Source organism: Malus domestica, chromosome 05 (genome assembly GCF_042453785.1).
Source record: "Malus domestica chromosome 05, GDT2T_hap1".
NCBI lineage: Eukaryota > Viridiplantae > Streptophyta > Magnoliopsida > Rosales > Rosaceae > Malus > Malus domestica.
In genome coordinates, this window is record NC_091665.1 from 2,480,850 (window position 1) to 2,505,232 (window position 24,383).

At 39.1% G+C, this 24,383-nt stretch overlaps 2 long non-coding RNA genes across 2 annotated transcripts; both read right to left on the reverse strand.

Annotated features, from left to right (window-relative positions):
* Positions 1-11,658: 11,658 nt before the first annotated feature.
* LOC139196327 (uncharacterized) lies at positions 11,659-13,427 on the reverse strand. Its single transcript, XR_011581145.1, has 3 exons — positions 13,289-13,427; positions 12,624-12,682; positions 11,659-11,788 (listed from the first exon to the last, which is right to left on the reverse strand). It is a non-coding gene; the product is annotated as an uncharacterized lncRNA (long non-coding RNA).
* Positions 13,428-18,306: 4,879 nt separating this feature from the next.
* Positions 18,307-20,558, reverse strand: LOC139196326 (uncharacterized). Its single transcript, XR_011581144.1, has 3 exons — positions 19,998-20,558; positions 19,333-19,391; positions 18,307-18,497 (listed from the first exon to the last, which is right to left on the reverse strand). It is a non-coding gene; the product is annotated as an uncharacterized lncRNA (long non-coding RNA).
* Between the last annotated feature and the right edge of the window lie 3,825 nt (positions 20,559-24,383).

The following is a 24,383-nucleotide window of genomic DNA, read 5'->3' on the forward strand; positions in this document are numbered from 1 at the left end:
TTGATTGTGAAGGGTTTACACAAGTACATAGGTTCAAGCTCTCCTTTAGTGAGTACTAGTGAATGATTTAGTACAAATGACATTAGGAAATATTGTGGGAGAATGATCTCATTTTATAGAAGAGAGTTTCTAGCTTTGTTCTGACATTGACACGTGTCATATTGTAATTGGCTTCTGATGTTAACACGTGTCGCGTTATGATTGGCTTCTGATGTCAACACATGTCGCACTGTGATTGAGGGAAACTCTTCTGAGTCCTTGACAGTATAACGTTGATCGATGCTCAGTAGTTTCGGGATTGGTCAAGTATGGTACAAACAGTGCTCCCCTAAGTTCCCGAGTGAGGGAATCTCCTCGGTTGGGGACTTGCAAGATCCAAGTCGCTGAGTAATCATGAAACTTCTAAGTACCAAAGTGTGGTATCGTTTTCACTTGCCTTATCTGTCTCATAGGTAGATGTGGCATCTTCTTTAGAAATACTTTTCCTCCATCCAAGGGTGGTATCTTTAACCGATGGAGATGCACAAGGTAATGTATCAATTTCACTTGAAGCTTACTTGTAGTTTTAGGCTTGGTCAAGTTCAATACAAACCATGTAGTAGGAGTCCCCCAAGTCGTCGAGTTAGGAGATCTGTCGAAATAGGTCACATACAAGATAAGCAATCAGAGCTCCCAGCAATTATTCCCAGATCAGAAGTTTGATTTCGGGTTCCGACTGATTGTTCTCATTCTCCCTATCTTGCAAGCAACAGGAAGGATAAAGAGAAGAAAAAGGAGAAGTGATGATATAAGATACTTTTGCTTTTGAAGAAGTAACTTTCCACATGCTTATTCTTGAACTAGGCTGAAGGGTTTTCTGGTTTCCTTTAGAGTATAAGGTTGACTCAAGAATTTGAGGGTCAAAACAAGTCCATCAAATCAAGAGTGCGTTCAACCTTGATGATATGGGATACTTTTGCTGTTGACAAAGTAATAGATGAATGGGCACGTGTTTTGTTGCGTTTGTCTCTATATGCTTCCTTGTATCCTTCTCCCTTGCCCTATATGTTCCCCAGGCAGATGTGGTGTCTTTTTTGAAAGCATAAGATGTTAAGGATGAGTACTCGAAAGCAATGCCAGGTAAGTAATCAGGCAAGGAGTTCCAGACAGTCAGTTCTTAACTGGAAGCTCGATTCCAAGTGTTGACTGATTGCTTTCTTTCTCCTTGTCTTGCAAGTAAGAACAAGGGCAAATGAAAAGACAGGGAGAAAGCATGATATGGGATACTCTTGCTTTTAACCCTGATAATATGAGATACTCTTACTCTGGTGTGGCTTGTTTGCAGAGGTATTATCGGGGGGAAAAGAAACTGAGTATTTCGAGATACTCTGCTGAGAATGCCCTCTCAGATGTGAAGAAAAGTTGAGCATTTTTTTTTATGTGCAGGTCTGCATGGCTTTGGAGGATGAAGGTTGACATATATAGGAATTGTCCCAACAGCAAGTAGTAACGTTGTTTCTTTACCCTTCTCGATCATAGCAATGTAGTGGGAGCTGCAAGATTCACGTGTTTTAACTTTGTCATAGCACTTTGAAAAAGTGGTCTGTGATATCTGGAAAGCTGATGTTGCGTGTGAAGATTGCAGATAAGCTTTAGCCAAGGAAATCGGGCTCTTGAACAAGCAATCCTGTCGGGGATCTAGCTTTCGAGATTCGGAGAACGATACATCTTCGATTTTTGAGAAAGCAATCCTGTTGGGAGTCTGGCTTTCAAGATTTTGAGAGCGGTGCCTCTTCGATTTTTGAGAAAACAATCCTGTGGAAGTCTGGCTCTCGAGATTCGGAGAGCGGTGCGTCTTCGATTTTTGAGAAAGCAATCCTGGTGGGAGTCTGACTTTTGAGATTCGGATAGCGGTGTCTCTTCGATTTTGGAGAAAGCAATCTTAATGGGAGTCTGGCTATTAAGATTCGGATAGCGATGCCTCTTCGATTTTTGAGCAAGTAATCCTGTTGGGAGTGTTTTCTCGATGTGAGTAAAGGTTGGGCATTTTTTCCAGTCTGCCTTGCCACAGAGCATGGAGGTTGAAACACATAGGGACTTTCCAGTTATCAAGCAGTGGTGATGTTCCTTTACCCTTATGGGTAATGGTAGGGTAGCTAGACCTTCAAAATTTGTGTGTCTAAACTTTGTCAAAGATCTTTGGCAAAGTTATCTGTGGTATCCGATGAGCTGATGTTGCGTGTGGGGATTGTCGACATATTTTACTTAGGAAAATCTGCTTCTCGAAATCCGGAGAGTGGCACCTCTTCGATTTTTGAACAAAAGGCCTTGCTGCCTTTTCTTTTATAGGGGCACCAATTGTGTGCAAGAAGTACGTTCAAAGAGTTATTGCTTGTAGGAATTTTCCCCTTGTTTTTGTACTTCAAAGATTTATTGGACCTCATTTCTCCTTTATCATTTCTAAAAATGTTTGGCCCATCCGACCGTCGTTTTGACTTGAACTTTGGTGAAAAGGCAGTCATGCCTCCTCAAGACAACATATGGCACCCATCCTTCTTATCCCATACTGGTCCTCTTACTGTTGGGGACTCTGTGATGAAGAATGATATGACCACTGCGATGGCGGCCAAGAACCTTCTCACTCTCAAAGATAACATACTACTTTCCAAACAATCTGATGAGTTGGTTGTTAAGGATTCTCTGGCTCTCAGTGTTCAGTGTGCAGGTTCCGGGTCTAATATGGCACAACACCTATTTTGCTCGAACCCGCCAAGTTGAATCATTGGCGGCTGAAGTGATAAGTCTCAAACAGGAGATTAGAGGGCTTAAGCATGAGAATAAACAGTTGCACAAGCTTGCACATAACTATGCTACAAACATGAAGAGGAAGCTTGACTAGTTGCAGGAATGTGATGGTCAGATTTTACTTGATCATCAGAGGTTTGTGGGTTTGTTCCAAAGGCATTTATTGCCTTCGTCTTCTGGGGCTGTACCGCGTAATGAAACTCCAAATGATCAACCTCTGATGCCTCCTCCTTCTGAGGTTCTGCCTAGTACTAAGGCTCTGAATGATCACCCTCTGGTGCCTTCTCTTTCTGGGGCTCTGCCGACTGTTGAGATCTCTCCTGAGCAATCTTTGTGAAGGCTCCCTCTTGTTTGTTTATTTTGATTCATGTATACGTACATATTTGTAACTTATCGAAGATATCAATAAATAAGCTTTGCTTCATTTCAACGTAATGTGTTAAATACACCAAAGTCTTCTTCACTAAGCTCTTTGAATTTTTCTTTTGTTGAAACTTGTATGTTGAAGCTTTGTGAGTGAAGCATGTACGTTGAGGTAGTGCTCCCTTAATTTCCCGAGTGAGGAAAACTTCTCAGTTGGAGACTTGAAAGATCCAAGTCACTGAGTAGTCGTGAACCTTCCAAGTACCGAGGTGTAGTAGCATATGGTAGGAGTCCCCCAAATCTCCGGTCGAGGAAGTTGACGAATGAGGTGTCTTGCTAGTAGCCAAGTTTCCAAAGTAACAAAACTTCACCATTTTCCTTTCTAAGTTGTAGCCCAAAACTCCTCATTCATATATATTTGTTATGAAAGTTGTTAGGCCCAAAGAAGAGGAGGCCTAGGCCTTTTTTTTTTTGATTTTTTTTTTCGAATTTTCGAATTTTCAAATTTTTGAATTTCTGAAAAAAATAAATATATATATATATATATATATATATATATATATATATATATATATATTAAAGCTTTATAAGTGAAGCTTTAGTGTTGAAGCTTTGTAGGTGAAGTTTTGAGGTTGAAGCTTTGTTGGGTACCATGAATTGATTTTGCTTCACACTATCTTGATCAAGAGTGTGTGAAGCTTTTGGCATTTGTAGTTGAAGCTTTGGTGTTGAAGTTTTGTAGGTGAAGCTTTTGTGTTGAAGCTTTGTAGGTGAAGCTTTGGAGTTGGAGCTTTGGTGTTGAAGCTTTTGTAGATGAAGCCTTGGTGTTGAAGCTTTGTAGGGAATTTTTTGTAGGTGAAGCTTTGGAGTTGAAGCTTTTGTGTTGAAACTTTGTAGGTGAAGCTTTTGTTGGCACCATAAATTGGTTTTGCTTCATACTGTCCTGATCAAGAGTGTGTGAAGCTTTTGAGAATTGTAGTTGCCCTCCATTGATGAAGCTTTTGTTGGCCCCATAAATTGGTTTTTCTTCACACTGTCTTGATCAAGAGTGTGTGAAGCTTTTGAGAATTGTAGTTGCCCTCCATTGATGAAGCTCTTGTTAGCACCTTAAATTGGTTTTGCTTCACACTGTCTTGATCAAGAGTGTGTGAAGCTTTTGAGAATTGTAGTTGTCTTCCATTGATGAAGCTTTTGATTTCCACCATAAATTGGTTTTGCTTCACACTATCTTGATCAAGAGTGTGTGAAGCTTTTGAGGATTGTAGTTGCCTTCCATTGATGAAGCTTTTGATTTCCACCATAAATTGGTTTTGCTTCACACTATCTTGATCAAGAGTGTGTGTGAAGATTTTGAGAATTTGTAGTTGTCCTCTATTGATGAAGCTTTATTGAATTTCCCAATTTCCTTTTTTTTTTTTTTGGGAAAACTAGAAATTTGAAAATGTGGGAGAGACAACGTATACAAATTTTGCTTCCACACTATTGAGAAAAAGATTGTGATGCAAGCCACACCTAGTAGTAGTCGAAGGTTTGGATGAACCATATAAATTGAATTTGCTTCGAACAGTCTTGATTAAGAGTGTGTGAAGCTTTCTATGAGTTATAGTGTTTACATTGTTACAAAGGAGAAATGTTTGAAGCAGATGCAAAAGGGCTGAAGAGCTTAATCTCCGTATACCATGCACTGAAGCCGTTGTTGGCTTGCAATAAGACTTTGTTGGTGACTATAACTCTTGTTAGGTATAAGTGCTCCCCTAGTTGAGTTGTAAAGCTTGAGGGTTTTTGATTATTTGTGAATGCTAGGAGTTCACATGTACAAGTTGTACCACTCGTCTTCTAGTTGGTGGAATGAATTGTGGGTTGTTTTCATCACTTGGTTGGTGGTACGAAAGTGAGTTCCTTCATCACTTTTCATCACATTTCATCACCTAGTTGGTGGCATGAAAGAGAGTATGGGTTGTATATTTCATCACTTGGTTGGTGGCATAAAGATGAGTTCATTCTTCACTTGATTGGTGATAAGAGTGGCAAGTTGCCAAATAATATTAGAGTACGGGTTGTACATTTCATCACATGGTTGGTGGCATGAAGGAGAGTACGGGTTGGACATTTCATCACCTGGTTGGTGGCATGAAGATGAGTTCCTTCTTCACCTAGTTGGTGATAAGAGTGGCAAGTTGCCAAATAATATTATAGTACGGGTTGTACATTTCATCACCTGGTTGGTGGCACGAAGGTAAGTTCCTTCTTCACCTGGTTGGTGATAAGAGTGGCAAGTTGCCAAATAATATTAGAGTATCGTTGTACATTTCATCACCAGGTTGGTGGCATGAAAGAAAGTACGGGTTGTCCATTTCATCACCTAGTTGGTGGCACGAATGTGAGTTCCTTCATCACCTAATTGGTGAGAATAAGGGCAAGGTGTAAGTTGTACCACTCGTCTTCTAGTTGGTGGAATGAATGGTGGGTTGCTTTCATCACTTGGTTGGTGGTACGAAGGTGAGTTCCTTCATCACCTTTCATCACATTTCATCACCTGGTTGGTGGCACGAAGATGAGTTCCTTCTTCACATTTCATCACCAGGTTGGTGGCATGAAGGAGAGTACGGGTTATACATTTCATCACCTGTTTGGTGGCATGAAGGTGAGTTCCTTCATCACCTAGTTGGTGAGAATAAGGACAAGGTGTCGAAGCACATTGTAGCAAATGTCGAATGACACAAAGTGTGTTGAACCCTTTCGAAGCACAGTTGGCTTATGTATGGATGTGTTGGAATGTATGATGTTTATGTATGAATGTGTTGGAATATATGATGTTTATGTATGAATGTGTTAGAATGTATGATGTTTATGTTGATTAACATGAGTGATGTTTATGGATGTTTTGTTATGCATGAAGGGATCCATGCTTTCGATATGTGAACCATGTTGGTTGTAACACTTAGTATCACATACTTTGTGTCAAAGTACGCATATTGAAGCTCTGAGTTGGAGTATAGAGGTAGGTTAGCATAGACCAAGTGTTCCAGTGCTAGGAATGCAAAAGACTCAGAAGAAGTTGTCGGAATTCCCTCTTCTTTAAATATTTGCTGAATGGTTTGTGTGACAAAAGATCTCAAGCGGTTGAGGGTCAAAACATTTGCAATGTATATGTCTTCTTATAATAGCATTTCCTTCAGTACCTAGTCCTCCACTTTGAAAGAGTGAGGCTTGGCCTCATAGTCATAATAGTCGACAGTACGTTCACCCCTGGTTGTCTTGATACGAACTTTCATCCTTCTTGTTGTAATGGGCTTGCTGAGAGTAAAACTCCTTCCTCTTTCCAAGAGACAAATACGTTTGGTGACTTAGTGAGTAGCTAAATGAGGCAGGAGATGGTGCAATGGGTGTCTGAATGGCCAAGATTTCCTCACTTGGTAGAACTTGACTTCCACTTCACACTTGTTGACAGGGGTTAACCATATGGGGGTTCCCTTGGTATGTCCTTGCTTCGGCGGATGCGTGGTTGTAAGCATGTGCCATCACCTCAGAGTAAATCTTCCAAGTGTTGGCATTGATCATATACTTGAAGAAACAATCACGTAGGCCTGCCGTGAAGACTTTGAGGGCGGTCTTGTCATCTGCCTCAGCGCAGCGAGAATACTTATGGCTGAAGCGACCAGCATACTCTCATAATGACTCGTCCAGCTTCTGACGAATAGTGTACAAGTCATCTGCAGAATGTAAGCGATCGTTCTGGAAGATGTGTTGAGAGACAAACAGTTTCCTTAGTTTCTTAAATAAGTCTACTGTCTCGGGTGGAAGATGACAATACCAGTTTAGAGCTCCGCCAGAGAGGGTGGAAGGGAAGAGAAGTCATCGCTCTTCGTCGGCGTGCATCTGATATGCCATGGTGGACTCAAAGAGGTTAAGGTGTTCAATCGGGTCCTCCCTTCCAGTATAGAGTTGTAAACCAAGCTTTTATTTTGTCTTCGCTTGAAGGGGGTGTCGAGGATCCTCCTTGTAAGAGAGACAGGCCTAGGTTGGTTCCAATCAAATATCTCAGCTTGTCGTTCGGCCTTCAACTTGTTTACTTCCTTAAGGAGCTGTAAGACAAGGGTCCTGAGTGGAGTCATGTACCACTGAAGCTTTCTTTTGTAAATCTCCATCTTTTCTTGGAAGTAGGAAGGTTTGATCAAGAGCATGTGATTTTTCCCTGGACTCGCGGTACGGACTTCTAAGGTATGTTTGTCGGAACATCTTTGAGTCCCCTATACCTTCGTGTTTCTTTAAGACTTGTTGCCCCTCCCCCAAATTGGTAGCCGACCTAGGACATGAGAAGGGATCAAGTCTGTCAGAGACCCTTGGGTCATTGATCTTCGAGCTTACATGGATGAGATTGTCTCGACGTTGCTTTAGGAAGTCTTGACAGTCGCGAAAGACGGCTTTCGATCCTTCCACTCCTTCTGTAAGGAGGTGCCTTCCTATACTCCTCCTACTTCGGGTCGAAGCAGCTGGGTTGAGAGAAGTCTCATGTCGGTCGCCATTTCGATGAGTAGCTCGCTCCTCAACAGGAATTCCCATGTCGAGGTCAAATAACCCTCCGTGTTGAAGGGCACCCAGTTAATGCTTAACTTCCATAGGGGTGATGAGCTCGTGTGTTTTAGTATATCTAGCCTCATGGAACATCTCGAAGACCTTCTCATACTGCTCTTGGAGGATCTCATTCTTCATCACTATCTTGTTGTTCTGAGCCTCCAGCTCATCGACTTTAGCCTGAAGAGCAAACTTCTTTTGTTCCTTCTTTTGTTGCTTCGCACCAGGTGCGAGGGGGTGTTGTTCTGCGTGCGGTGGCTTCCTTCGCTCCCCATGTTGGAGAAGGATACTTGGTCAAACGATAGTGTACGAATGGTGGAAACCAGCTTGACAAAGCTGAAGAGAGTAGGAATAAATGCGATTCCCACAGACGGCGCCAAATGTTGATGCACAAAATCAGTGGAGACTTTGGTGCAACAGAAAGTGTTAAGTTTGTGACCTTCACTAGATTGCTCCAGTCACTAGTGTGGATAAGTATGTAAATGGATAGAGACAGGGAAGCAAACACAAGATGTACGTGGTTCACCCAGATTGGCTACGTCCACGGAGTAGAGGAGTTCTCATTAATTGTGAAAGGTTTACACAAGTACGTAGGTTCAAGTTCTCCTTTAGTGAGTACTAGTGAATGATTTAGTACAAATGACATTAGGAAATATTGTGGGAGAATGATCTCCTTTTATAGAAGAGAGTTTCTAACTTTGTTCTGACATTGACACGTGTCGCGCTATGATTGACTTCTGATGTCGACACGTGTTGCGCTGTGATTGGCCTCCTGGTTTGAGAAAAACTCTTCTGGATCCTTGACGGTATACCGTTGATCGGTGCTCAGTAGTTTCGGGATTAGTCAAGTATGGTACAAACATATATATTCCAACACAATTATGTATTTTTTTAAGTACAAGCAGACACTTATTTATATGATATACAATAAAGTTACTTAAATCTGTTTAGTCCGCCTAGGCCCTCACCTAGCCACTTAGGCGCTGGACCCCATCTAGCCTCCTAAACGCTAGACCCCAGCCCACCCCCAACTAGCTCTTAACATTTTTTAGAACCTTTGGTTTTCACTACTTTTCTTCAAAACTCGGTTGGAACTTGGAAGATCATGAAGTTATCTACACATTTTATACCATTGTACATGTACAAGAAAATCCAACAAGCGACATCGAATCAAGGGTTATGAAGAGGATATCTACGATTGATCCAGCTAAATCCGGCTAGATCGCATCTTATGAGGACCCCAACAGACGTAGGCACAACCAAAACCTTGCGAAAAGCAAGAACGTGTGAATTTTTTATTTTTTTATAAAAATTGAGAACTAAAAATAAAATAGTTATTAAACTGTGACTAAAATTGTGGAGACTTGATTTGACCTAAGAATATGATTAATGAGCTTATACTTAAATACGTTGAAAGTAATCAATCAAGAAAGGAAGATTTTAGAATTTTTATAGAAAAGAAAAATTACAAAGGCATTATTATATGAAATTAGTGTCAGCTGGGATTTAAGTGTTAAAATAAAAAACATGCATTCTTAGAGATATATAATGCATGTATTCTGCTTTAATGTGTGGTTGATAAGATTTCTAGCCAGTTTTTAAGGAGTTATATTGTAAGCCTTAACTTCCTTGTCTTTTCATATATCTCACTTTAAGTTGTAAGCTTATAAATACATGTATTTGTAATGCAAAAAAAGGTAAGAAGTTGTTTGAATTATTATATTGGAATTTGATCATAAACTTGTTTTTTTAAGTGTCTTGCTCTTGTTTAAGAGTTTGTTGTTTTGTTCTTTTAGTTGTCTACGTCGTAGACTGGTACTAGAAGTAAATTTGGGATTTCAGGTCTCTCCTTGCACTTAGAGATAGTGAATCCTACCTATCTGTACTATCTATTCGTACATATTTTCCACCACCTTGCATCAAGTTACATAGAGAAGCCCCTTAGGCAAGAAAGATTACAGAAATCCCAAAATTGAATAGAACGAGCCTCAACGGTGATTAAATGACACCAAGTGCATTGGTCAAAAGACAAATGACCAATCCCTATCAAAGCATCAGTAACAAAATTGACTCCACGGTAAATGTGACGAAAGGACACCTCAAGAAAATAACAAGCAATCCCCTGAATGTGAATAGATGCCAGGGGGTAGGGATAGATGCCAAAGGAAGGTTATAGTTGCTTGCAACGGAAATTATTCCTTATTTATTTTATTATATGGAATTCAGCCTATGCACTCAACTCTGAAGTTTGCAACGCAAGCAACCATGCACGGCTCTAGCTGGCCTCGAGTTGATAGCAAACATCCCCTTAAGAAAACACATAAGAAAATAAAATTGAAATAAACAAATTGTTACCAAAAATACATAAAGTGGTGCACGATTGACTAAATAATTCTTTGTTGCTCATTGAATTTTATTATTTTACGCATTAAAACCGAAAGATGATGACTTATTTATTCCTGTCAAAGAGTACAAAAATACTAATCTAATTCTCACACGCAAACCAAATTATAAATGTAACATTAAGGGGGCGTTTGTTTACCCTCACTAACCCTCATTGGACTAGACTGGACTAACTATTAGTCTAATCATATGTTTGTTGTTTCAAGGGTAATATTAATGAGACTAGCTGGGATTAGCCTAGACTAAGGACATCGCTAGAGTTTATTAGCGAGAGTCCCCGGAAACCATGGGACTAGCTAAGACCCCTCTTTGGTCTCTATCTCACGAGACGACAACCACATCATTCCCGCTCTCCCTCTTACACCACCAGACAACCACCACTCTCCCTCCTCGTCTTGAACCCACAATCATGAGACCTTAGATTCGCCCATCCCTAAGATTCTTTATCGTCGAGCTCGTTGTCGAGAGGCAACACTTCTCTACTTAGTTCCTCAGCTTCATCAACTCCTAACTCGCTCTCCCAAAACCATTTTCAAACACAGATCTAACGGACCTGCAACTCTTCGCCAGACAACTTTTGAATTCGATCTCTCCTCATTCGATTCGTTGTCGGTATTTTGGTCCTTCACTCATAACTCCACCAATATGCTCCTGGAGAAGAATCAGTTGCCGCCATGTTTCTGCTAGACTGCTTCTACGGATTGTGGTGGAAGGAGGCCAAGATTATATTTCTAGGTTTGGATGGCGATTGGAATGATCTGGGGACTAGGTTGCTTTGGACGGAGAAAAAAGATGGGGAGGGAGAGAATAGAAAAATGGAGAATTGTTATGAAAAAAAGAATGGAGTATACTAATAATATAATATTAATATATATAGATTAAATAATATAATATTAGGATTTGTTAATTATTCTACTTTTTAGTCTGACACTACACCAAACGTTTCACTAAGTCAGTCCAACTTAGTCTAGTCTAAGCCAGTCCAGCTTATTCCTTGAACCTAATTCAGTCCAAGATAGTCTCATACAACAAACACACCTAAAAAGACAAAATCATGCATAATGAGATAAATCAAAGAAAAGAAAACCCATACGCAACTAGTTATTATGAGGGTATATACTATAGAATTCTACCCAATAATTGTCACAAAAAAATTGCTAAAAGGTGAAAGTACATAATAAATGCATGGTATTTTATTTTTGAGAAAGTTAGAGCAATAATTTCTGAATTTTAATCTAATTGAAGCTTTGATTTTGAACTAAAAATTCGTAATTATTGGTTCCTAAATTTGTCAAAATGTGGAATATTAGTCATTTTCGTTAACTATGTTCAATATTCCTTCCAAACCAGTTGCAGACTACAGTGGAGCAACATGAGCTTGATTCCAAAGATTTTCAAAAAACCCCTTCAAGATTTTCACTTCGTTAACTTCAGTATCTCTCCAAAAACTCACCACTCCTTCAAGGACCAATGATGACACACCCCGTCCCGAAGGAAGGGTATGCTGGCCGTCACGTGAGAGTGACGTAACCATTTACACAGCTCGGAAGCTTTAAAGATACAATTACTAAGATATAACACCCGAGGGTGAATCCTATTTTTGTGAATTTTGTCAGAACACTGTTGGATTCCTCGTGGCCACCAAAGCTCTGCTAACTTGAACCTGGAGGGGCGCAAAACAAAATTGAGTGGGTCAGTAAAACAAAGTTTTTCGAAAACTTTTCATTTAAAACATTTCTAACCCCTCGCTGTAAAACCTGTATACTTTCCTAGAAAATAGCATATATATATAAACATATATATAAGCAAAAATCTCAAATCATAATCCTTTAACACTTTTCAGAAAAATATGTCATGCCAAGTGTCAAAAACATAATCAGAATGTAGCAATATCAATCAGGTGAAATAATAAGTCAACCGGAGACCCTACAATGGTCCTGTACGGCTGATTCTAAGGCTCAACATCCAATCCAACCGGAGTCACCTCGGTGACCTGTACGATCTAACTCTGCACGTCACTCGGAACTACATAAGGTAGTCTATACGATGACAGGTGTATAAATACGCTCTAGTGCTTCTCACATCAATCATCAGCGCGCATATCAAAGGTCACCCACCAGTCGAAACCCCTCTAATGGTCTGTACGACTGGCATGTCGGAACCCTTACATGGTCTGTACGACATCCACCTACTTGGATCCAAGGCGAGCGTGCGGTGTGGTGAATAACAATATAAGCACTATCACCTAGGTGCAGGTCATGAGCTTTTCAATGCAATTCATGTAAAATAACTCATCTGAATAATAATAAAACTCACCTGTGCGTCCACCGCACCAACTCACATATGTATACGCATCAATTATCAATTCATATAACTCATATCATCCATATCATTCATTTTATGCATGTATGGCATTTTAGAAACATACTTTCATTAAAACTCAATTTCTGGGAAAATTCATAGTATATATGTATAAATAGAAAGTACTGCCCACTCACCTGGAGTTCGCCCAACAACTCCCTAGCACCACGCATCAAGGCGTCATGACGATCAGCGCCTAGAACAATAATCAAATCCAACCTCAGAAATCATGCCGATAGAATACATAACTTATATAAGACACGTCACTACGTAGTTCGATCCGAATGATATGCAACTCAGATTTCAAATCCATAACTTCCAGAGGTCCACAATATACCTCTAGGACAACATCCTAAAATTTCATTACCATCCAACAGTCGGATCTCCGTAAATTTCCAAAACTAAGTGACGGTTAACATTCTATTTTATGAACTTACAACTCCAATTCCGGAAGATCCGTAAATCGGATTCTCAATCCGTAAGTTCCTATAATCCTCAAATATTACGTATTATAACGTGTCAAAGTTTGGTGACGATCCAACGGTCGGATCATCAATTCACATTTTCACCTAACCACGAATCGAAACGAACTTAGATTCAATTACTCAATTTACGTCCATCAATTATCAAAACTGAACCTAGAACCTTAAACACATACTAAGAATGACATTGGCGGGCCATTGGCCACGGGCCGCCGCGGGTGGCGGTTGGCCGCCCCGGCTCGTCGGAAAATTCAACTATTTCCAAAAATTACCAAAATTTGCAGATTTGAAGATCTCAATGAGTAGAGCAACTTTCATACCTGTGGCTAAGGCCAATTTGGCCTGGAAGAGTTCCAATTTCACCAAAATCTGTGCGGACCCTAGAATTGGGTGAGTTCCAATTCGACCTCCAAACTTGTTCCAACGCCCCTACTACCTATTGGGCTTTGTTCCATGTCCTAAGGGGATGCTATGGGTGGTGGCAATTGGAAGAAATTGCTTCGGGATTGGGTGATTCGAAGCCAAAGCCGCCGCACCCCTTCTTGCGGTTTTCTCCATTTTCAAAGCCAAATCTCTCCAAATTTGAGATGGAATGGATAGAGGAAGGCTCCTAGAGTGTTTCCCATGAAGTTTCTTGAAGCAATTCGCCGGAAAAACTGGTGAAAATCACCGAAAATCGGCATGGGTGCCAACCGGGTCAAAAATGGGCCACGGGGATCCCCCGCGTCTCTCTCTCCCTCCTTTCCTCCTTTCCTCCTTCTTGGTTGGCCAGCCCTTCCTCTCTCTTCTCCTGATTCGCTGGACTCCCTCCTTTCTCTCCCGGAGCTCTGGCTCTCTCTTCTTCTGGTTGGGCAGTTTCTGCCCAATCCTAATATTCTTCTTCTTCTTCTAACGCACACACCCACACCAAAAACCTTAATTCATTTAAATTTATTTATTTTTGTTTTTCCTTACATCCAAGCCATCCATTTATTCTTCATTAAATCTGGGCCATCCAAATTTTTAATAATAGAATTTATAAAATGCCCAAACTTCAAACTTTAAAATCTTTTTCGTTATAACTTCAAATAACAAACCGTCTGCGCCCACGTGTCCGTAACGACGAGTACTACGAGGATATGTCAAGAAAACAAATCTTAGATGGCACGACATGATGATTAACCTCGAATAATGCACGTACCTCAAAGGGTATTTTTGTAAAATCCTTTATTAAAACTTTAAAAATTCTTAAAATTAGGGACGGGCTGTCACAATCTACCCACCTTAAAGAAATTTCGTCCTCGAAATTTACACAATCTTTACAATCCATCAATATCCATAAACAACCCGAAACACATATCTCTCATTCGATTCTCTGACTTCTAAGTAGCTTCTTCCACTGAAAGATTCCTCCATAAACTTTCACCAAACTCATAGTCTTATTTCTCAGTACATCATCTTTCTAATACAAGATAGGCACTGGCTCCTCATCATACGTCAAATCCAGATTGACTTCCAAAGGTTGAGGAGGTATCACTTGTAAAGGATATGTGGTTTAATGTCGAAGTATCGAAACATGAAACATATCGTATCGTGCCCTTTCGTTGACTCTGGAGGCAACTCAAGCCTGAACGTAACTTCACCGACTCTTTCGATGATCACATATGGTCCGATGTATCTAGGACTTACTTGTTTTTCTTTTTAAAACGAATCATACTTTTCCAAGGTGATAATTTCAAACTCATTCGATCACCTACATATACATCCGGTCAGTGGCATGTTTGTCTGCTAAGCTCTTCAGCCGATCCTGGCTCACTTCCAGGTTAGACTTAATTACTTGAATATTCTGAATAGTCTCCTCTACTAACTCAGGGCCTTGAATACCATCCGTCCCCAATTCTAACAATTTCGAAACACAAGACACAGCTTTCCACGGCCTTATGGCGTTACTCTAGGGAACAAACTGAAGGGACCAACATACCCAAGAAGTTTAACAGATCCCAAGTCTCTTTTTCCATAAAACAAATAAATAACTGTTGCGCTTGTCTGGAAAGGTTGATGTCCTCATACTGAAGTAACATGCGCTGACGTCACAAGTCGATCAATTATTATTCAAATTCCAACCTAACTATTTTGTATACGAGGAAGCTTGTCCATGAAATCCATAGTAATATTCTCCCATTTCCGTCGTGGAATGGAAAATGACTACATTATTCCAAAAGACTTATTTCTTTCTGCTTTAACCTGATGACGGATGATACGCCTACTAACATACTCCGCCATTTCTCTTTTCATACTCGGTCAATAGTAAAATGTTCGAATGATAAGATACGTTTTAATACCTTCAGGATGCCTTGCATAAGCTGCACCGTACGCTTCGTCCATAACTGGTTTCTTTAATTCCATAACATTAGGTATAAACACCTTATTCTCTTGCATAAGCTTGCCATCTGATTCTCTAACTCTAAGGTCTTTCTTTTTCCCGTTATTCCTTGCTTTAAATAAATTCTTGAATTTCTTCGTCAAATGCTTGAGTCTCGAGTACGATCTACCAAATGGGTCCAACTTGGAAATTAGCAAGGCTTCTTCTCGATTTTCGATACCCAACTTTACTCCAGTAGATCTCAAATTCACAAGAAGATGAACATAGCAAGCGTACCAAGCATTAATTCTCACTGGGGTCTTCCTACTAAATGCATCAGCCACAACATTAGCTCGACCACCCTAGTCGCACAATCATAATCACTAAGCAACTCAATCCACCTTTGTTGCCTAAGATTAATATCTCTCCGCGTAAACATATATTGGAGACCCTTATGATTCATTAAAATCTTGCATTTCTCACCAATAATATAATGTCTCCATAACTTCAAAGTAAGAATGATAGCTGCCAATTCTCACAAGTAGGGTAATTCATCTCATGAGATCTCAATGGCCATGAAGCATAGGCAATCATCATACCATGTTGCATCAACACGCATCCAAGAACATTCAAAGAAGTATCACTATAGACCACATAATTACCACTATCGTCTGGGAGTGCGAAAACAGATGCATGAGTGAGGGAATACTTTACTTGTTGAAGCTCTACTCACAATTTTTTTCCCACTCAAACTTAACCTCTTTTCTCATCAATCTCGCCAAGGGCAAAGCAATGATTGAAAAATCTTGGACGAACTATCAATAATAACCTGCTAAGCCAAGAAAACTCTGAATCTTAGTGACGTTTCGCAATTGTTCCAAGTTCTCAATCGCTACTACCTTTTTAAGAATCCACTTGAATACTTTACGTAGAAATAACATGTCTAAAAAAATGTCACTTGATTTATCCAACATTAGCATTTGCTAAACTTAGCATATATCGACGTTCCCTCAATCTTTGCAACACCAATTTAAAATATCTAGCATGCTCCGCTCTAATCTTATCAATCTCGTCAATGGCAACAACAACAAACCGGTCTAGATATCACTGGAATACTTCCTTCAGCAAACTCATAAAAGTAGCAGGTGCATTCGTCACTCCGTATGGCATCACTAACTTGAAATGACCATAACAAGTCCTGAATTCAGTCTTATGAACATCCTCACTGCTAATCTTCAGCTAATATTGTCCAGACCTCCAGTCAATCTCAGAAAATACACAGGCGCCTCAGAGTTGATCAAATAATCATCAATACACAACAATGGATAACGGCTCTCAATCGTTACCCGATTCAATTACCTAATATCAATGCCTAGCCTTAATGTCCACTTTCTTCCTCACAAATAAACTGGAGCTTTTCCAATGTGATGTATTAAGTTGAATGGAACTTTTAACTCAACCTGAACCAATCTCTAACATAAGATTTGCACCTAGAGACAATTCAATAGTGAAACCCACATCTCTGCCTGGCGGCAATCTAGGTAAGTCATCTGGGAATACACCAGGAAAATGTCTAACCATCTTTACATCTTCCATACTATTAGGATCAACATCATTTAGCACCATATGAACTAAATATCTTGGCAGCCTTTTGATAACAATCTTCTTTGCTCTCTCAACAGGAATAATGGCATGACTCACTCCACTTTGCTTACCCCCAAGAGTAACCTCTAGTCATCCAGGTCGACAAAAATTAACTGATTCCCCATAGCAATCTAGCTTGGCACATTTATACTGCACCCATTTTGTGCCAGAAATCACCTCAAAATCCACAATATCCAACGGAATAAAATTCACTGGCATGACATTTTTCACCATCACTGGACACCCTGAATAGCACCATACTATCGTAGGATGACCTACATGTTTACTTGCTTAACGAATCCAACAAATAAGTTATGGGTATTACAGTCTGCAGCCCGCAATAACGATAACTCACTGTCGTCTCGATAAGTAAGCAACAATTCTTAAGGGTGCAATATTACCATTTTACTCCTCACAGGGAAAATACATATATACGCCTTGATCGTACTCATTCACTACTTCCTTTGGCAACATCGTCAATAATAAGAATTATATCAGCCGGAGTCAGCTAAAATGACATGTACAGCTGAGTCTACAACTCAACCATCCATGCTAGCACATAAGTCAGAGTCACATATAGTGACCTGTACGACTTACTCGTCAATTTTCCAAGTGATATGTCAAGGAAGACTGTTGGTTAACAACTGATCCCAGGGACAATTCATACCTCTATGTCTCATCTAACCACATGAACACATTCACAACTTCCCACACTCTCCAAGTGCCTAATATTGTACCTACGGCGCAAATATACATTTCCTCTACCAGAGTCATCTTGTCTCAAAAATCTAGGTTCACTAGTAAATCTATCACTTCGCCTCGAACCAGTGGCACTAAAACCTCAGCTGGGAAAATTAGCTCTAATTTCACTTCCTTTGAAGCTCTGAGTCTTCCGAGGTCTTTGATATGACGAATCTTTAACTTTATCGTCTTATTCTGATTCTCATTCCTTTCTTATTCCTCTTTACTCTCGCTGATCATATTCTCAAAGTCCTCAAAGCCCAACAACATCTCGTAAACTCCTGGTAAAAAGTACAATGGATAGTGGTCGCCAAAGAACGCCACTTCTTCTTATTATCCAGCCAAAAACGACATAACACCTCGACCGGATTAGCAACAACATCTGAATGGAAACAAGGCAAGTCTGTATTCAAATTTAACTTATAACCAGTCTCAAAGGTTCCTTTAGATAATAGACTGAATCACAATGGCAATAGTTTCCCCCCAAACTACTATATCAGGGAAATTAGGCTCATCCGAACTACGTGGCTCGGTACGAGGCGGTATAGTTCTGACAGAAGACACTAGGAAATTCTCAACATGTCCAGAATTGCAACCTAGGCTCTGATACCAACTGACACACCCCGTCCCGAAGGAAGGGTATGCTGGCCGTCACGTGAGAGTGACGTAACCATTTACACAGCTCGGAAGCTTTAAAGATACAATTACTGAGATATAACACCCGAGGGTGAATCCTACTTTTGTGAATTTTGTCAGAACACCGTTGGATTCCTCGTGGCCACCAAAGCTCTGCTAACTTGAACCTGGAGGGGCGCAAAACAAAATTGAGTGGGTCAGTAAAACAAAGTTTTTCGAAAACTTTTCATTTAAAACATTTCTAACCCCTCGCTGTAAAACCTGTATACTTTCCTAGAAAATAGCATATATATATAAACATATATATAAGCAAAAATCTCAAATCATAATCCTTTAACACTTTTCAGAAAAATATGCCATGCCAAGTGTCAAAAACATAATCAGAATGCAGCAATATCAATCAGGTGAAATAATAAGTCAACCGGAGACCCTACAATGGTCCTGTACGGCTGATTCTAAGGCTCAACATCCAATCCAACCGGAGTCACCTCGGTGACCTGTACGATCTAACTCTGCACGTCACTCGGAACTACATAAGGTAGTATATACGATGACAGGTGTATAAATACGCTCTAGTGCTTCTCACATCAATCATCAGCGCGTATATCTAAGGTCACCCACCAGTCGGAACCCCTCTAATGGTCTGTACGACTGGCATGTCGGAACCCTCACATGGTCTGTATGACATCCACCTACTTGGATCCAAGGCGAGCGTGCGGTGTGGTGAATAACAATATAAGCACTATCACCTAGGTGCAGGTCATAAGCTTTTCAATGCAATTCATGTAAAATAACTCTTCTGAATAATAATAAAACTCACATGTGCGTCCACCGCACCAACTCACATATGTTTACGCATCAATTATCAATTCATATAACTCATATCATCCATATCATTCATTTTATGCATGTATGGCATTTTAGAAACATATTTTCATTAAAACTCAATTTCTGAGAAAATTCATAGTATATAGGTATAAATAGAAAGTACTGCCCACTCACCTGGAGTTCGCCCAACAACTCCCTAGCACCACACATCAAGGCGTCATGACGATCAGCGCCTAGAACAATAATCAAATCCAACCTCAGAAATCATGTCGATAGAATACATAACTTATATAAGACACGTCACTACGTAGTTCGATCCGAATGATCTGAAACTCAGATTTCAAATCCATAACTTCCAGAGGTCCACAATAAACCTCTAGGACAACATCCTAAAATTTCATTACCATCCAACGGTCGGATCTCCGTAAACTTCCAAAACTAAGTGACGGTTAACATTCTATTTTATGAACTTACAACTCCAATTCCGGAAGATCCGTAAATCGGATTCCCAATCCGTAAGTTCCTATAATCTTCAAATATTACGTATTATAACGTGTCAAAGTTTGGTGACGATCCAACGGTCAGATCGTCAATTCACATTTTCACCTAACCACGAATCGAAATGAACTTAGATTCAATTACTCAATTTACGTCCATCAATTATCAAAACTAAACTTAGAACCTTAAACACATGCTAAGAATGACATTGGCGGGCCATTGGCCACGGGCCGCCGCGGGTGGCGGTTGGCCGCCCCGGCTCGCCGGAAAATTCAACTATTTCCAAAAATTACCAAAATTTGCAGATTTGAAGATCTCAATGAGTAGAGCAACTTTCATACCTGTGGCCAAGTCCAATTTGGCCTGGAAGAGCTCCAATTTTACCAAACTCCGTGCGGACCCTAGAATTGGGTGAGTTCCAATTCGACCTCCAAACTTGTTCCAACGCCCCTACTACCTATTGGGCTTTGTTCCAGGTCCTAAGGGGATGCTATGGGTGGTGGCAATTGGAAGAAATTGCTTCGGGATTGGGTGATTCGAAGCCAAAGCCGCCGCACCCCTTCTTGCGGTTTTCTCCATTTTCAAAGCCAAATCTCTCCAAATTTGAGATGGAATGGATAGAGGAAGGCTCCTAGAGTGTTTCCCATGAAGTTTCTTGAAGCAATTCGCCGGAAAAACGGGTGAAAATCACCGAAAATCGGCATGGGTGCCAACCGGGTCAAAAATGGGCCAAGGGGATCCGGCCGATCCCCCGCGTCTCTCTCTCCCTCCTTTCCTCCTTTCCTCCTTTCCTCCTTCCTGGTTGGCCAGCCCTTCCTCTCTCTTCTCCTGATTCGCTGGACTCCCTCCTTTCTCTCCCGGAGCTCTGGCTCTCTCTTCTTCTGGTTGGGCAGTTTCTGCCCAATCCTAATATTCTTCTTCTTCTTCTAACGCACACACCCACACCAAAAACCTTAATTCATTTAAATTTATTTATTTTTGTTTTTCCTTACATCCAAGCCATCCATTTATTCTTCATTAAATCTGGGCCATCCAAATTTTTAATAATAGAATTTATAAAATGCCCAAACTTCAAACTTTAAAATCTTTTTCGTTATAACTTCAAATAACAAACCGTCTGCGCCCACGTGTCCGTAACGACGAGTACTACGAGGATATGTCAAGAAAACAAATCTTAGATGGCACGACATGATGATTAACCTCGAATAATGCACGTACCTCAAAGGGCATTTTTGTAAAATCCTTTATTAAAACTTTAAAAATTCTTAAAATTAGGGACAGGCTGTCACAAATGAACACGAGTATTTAGTCAGGGATCAAAGTTCCAATTGATTGAAAATTCAGAGATCATTTCTCTAATTTCTCTTTATTTTTTATTTTTTAAGTACTTGCTTAAGTATGTTCGTTGCTTCTATTTGATTTATTCAATTCGACGACAAAAAGTAAAAGAGTATGCATGCATGAAGACAAGGGCGGAGCTAGGTTTTTTTTCTTGGGTGGGCTAGCTGAAAATAGTACCATAAAATCATATGTTTATTTTTTTGCTTATATAGAATTATATAATAATCAATATAAAAGAACAATAACATAATATAAACTATTCTCAAAATCATAACCCTAACCGATAAATTCAAGGACCATATAAATAATTAACCTACTAATTAAATCAAGAATAAGTAAATAAAGAGATTAAGAACTTACCAAAGGTGACATTCATTGAAAATTTGCAACGGAAAGTAAGGAATTGCGGAGATAGGGATTTAATTGTGGATTTAAATAAATTAATTGTATTTTCTTCAGTAAGAAGCATAGAGGCTAAATTACATACAGTAAATGGTCTTTTTCTTTAAAGAATAAGATAAAGGGGGACTGGAGATAGAACTAATTTATAACTTTTAGCATAAAATGCATTATTTACTACCTATCCACTACTAAATATACATGAAATAATAATATGTATTGAAATTAAGTAGGCTATAAGCATGAGTTTACAAAAGAATAGATCTATTCACAAATCCATTTTTACTTCTAACACAACCTTATTAATATTTTGTCAGTGATAATCTTCAATTCATTCAATCTGAACAACCGACAATTGAGAGAGGTGTGTAAGAAGTAAAAATGAGTGTTTGGATAGCACTACCCTTACAGAAAATCTCCCTGGGCTATAGCCCACCTTAGCCTTGTGGGTGGCTACGCCATTGAAGAGAAAAAAATTGTGTGTGATTATCTTTTTTTAAAATAAAAAAATATATAATTTTCATAGAGTCAATCATGCAAACTTTTTCATGTGTAAAGAAGATGATAAGAGAATGTATCAAGACGAGAAGGTGTGCAGGATTCATGAACAAGATAGTAAATAAAATTTGTTCCCCCTATAAGGCTATATGGAAGAAGACACAAACACAAAGATATGATATAACATGTAGATGAAAACTAGATAAGGGCAAAAGAACATACCAAAAGATACGCACGCAATATGCACCACCAAAAATAATAACCAAAATTTTGATTTCTGACATCCACTAGAAACACCACTCATGCATTTCTGAAAGCTGAAGTGAAAGGAGATAAGAATGCTTTCACTTTTTTGTCCAGAAAAAGGGATTATCTGTGATTTAATTTGTTAAAGTGTGAGACCGAATGATCAAGCATTGATCGACGTCGTTTTGTCGCGTCTACACCAATCTCGCATCCGAATTTAGTAGGATTCGTCTATCAAATACAACAATTCCACGTCGAACCGTCCAGTCAAGGAGGAATAAAAGTAACCATTCAAACAATTATTATTTTAAAGAATACTAAATTTTTTCATCTCCAGCTACTAGGGCTAAATTTTTCTTTCCTGGCTCGAGCTGCCTACATGCCTTCCCTCGCTTTCAGGAAGGAACAAAGTCCTTATTTCCCGCTAACGTTATATTATTTGACCATACAAACGCCATGGTCAATTCATATACTTAGGCAATCTTTTGCAATCCGATCCCTACTCATAATCCTATGCAATTCCAGTAACCAAACGTGCTCTCAAGGCTTAAAAACGACTTGGCCCCCAACATCTAACGTGTGGGAAAGCCACATCACTTAGATCTAATTATATAATGAAATCTATATCAGAAAAACAATTAAATGAATTATTTAGTTTAAACTATGAATTTCCTTTAAAGATAAAAAAGAAATGCTTCGAATGATAAACTGGATTGGTAATGATCCACCTAAATAATTTAAGGTGCTTAATTAGCTACCTAAATTGCTATTAAGGGATGAAGGTCTTTCTTATCTGCCACAATGTTAACATCAGTAGTTACCAATTTCTAAAGGTTGCGTTCTTAACTGAAAAACAGACACTATGGCCCATATTATTTTTTGTATTTTGAGAGAAGCAAAGTCAATGTATATCGTGTGCTTTGCTTCTCTATTTTTCACGTCATATGTTGTATAGTGTCATCTAAAACAAAAACAAATGAACTGGACTTGGTTGCTGTAAATTCAGTAGCAATTGCTGCTTACACCCAATTCCGATTAGACATGTGTTCAAATTTTGATTTTTTTAATCAAAACTCGAATTCTTTAGCAACGAAGTTAAATCCAAAACAAATAAACTAGCTAGCTAGCAATACGATCTGACCTCCCAAGTTAGAAGTTGCTTTTGGTTTCTGCCAACTGCAAAATGACAAGAAGTTTGCCTATTTATCCCATCAATTTGCAGTCTGCTACTGATTTTTCTCCTATTGCCAATTTTCTCTATCAACCATATCAATCGTCATTTTCCGCTACTGTATTGCTTACCGTTATCTAATATTCCATCCAAAAAAGTCACATTTTTGTCATTAAGTGTGTTTCGTTATTTGTAAGTTAATATTTCATTTCTTGAAATTGGACATTTTTACAAAAAGTAGATGAAATATTGTTAAACATGATTTTAGGTGGGCAATTGCCCATTAATAACAATTTAGGAGGAATTTGATCAATATAAAAAGTTCAAAGAAAAAATGGGCATTGAAATACAAATTTAAAGAAAAAATTGGCAAAATGCTCAAAGAATGTAAATAATTAAAGATCAATTGAAAAAGGTAGAGATTTCGTCTTAGTGACAATCTATAAGCAGCAGCATAATGCTTGGATAATGCTAGAGAGATTAAGACTAAATTTTGTAAATTAAATGACAACTTTAGTCTTCCTATCATTACCCTTAAATTATTACTTAAGTGTTGATTAATGTACTCTTTTTTTTATTGGTGACACATAATTTAGTTTGCAAATTTAGTTGACCTAACATCTTTTGAGAGAGTCTCCAACACCTCATGTTTTGCACAATTCTCGTGTCAATATTATAAAATATTGTGTTAAAAAGATGAGGTGGCAGAGAGTCCATTCAACTTTGAGAGAATTTCATTAGCATTTCTCTGCATGCAAGTGGACTAGATAACAAAGTCTTCTCTCTTTTTCTTCTTCTTAAAGTTGAAAACGTGATTTCATTTGTTGTATTAGAATAATTGGTTCTAATTAATGGGTACGTTTTCGTTTGTTAGAGTGTCTTGAGAACCAAAAAAACAACTCCAAACGTAAATGAGAAATGCTACGAAGACTCTCTCAATTTGGTCAATTTAGAGCTATTCATAGACTCTCTGACATCTCATATTTTTTGCACAATGTTTTATAATATTGGTACGGAAATTGTGCCAAAAATATGAGGTGACAGAGAGTTTATAAAGAATCTCACTTTTAAG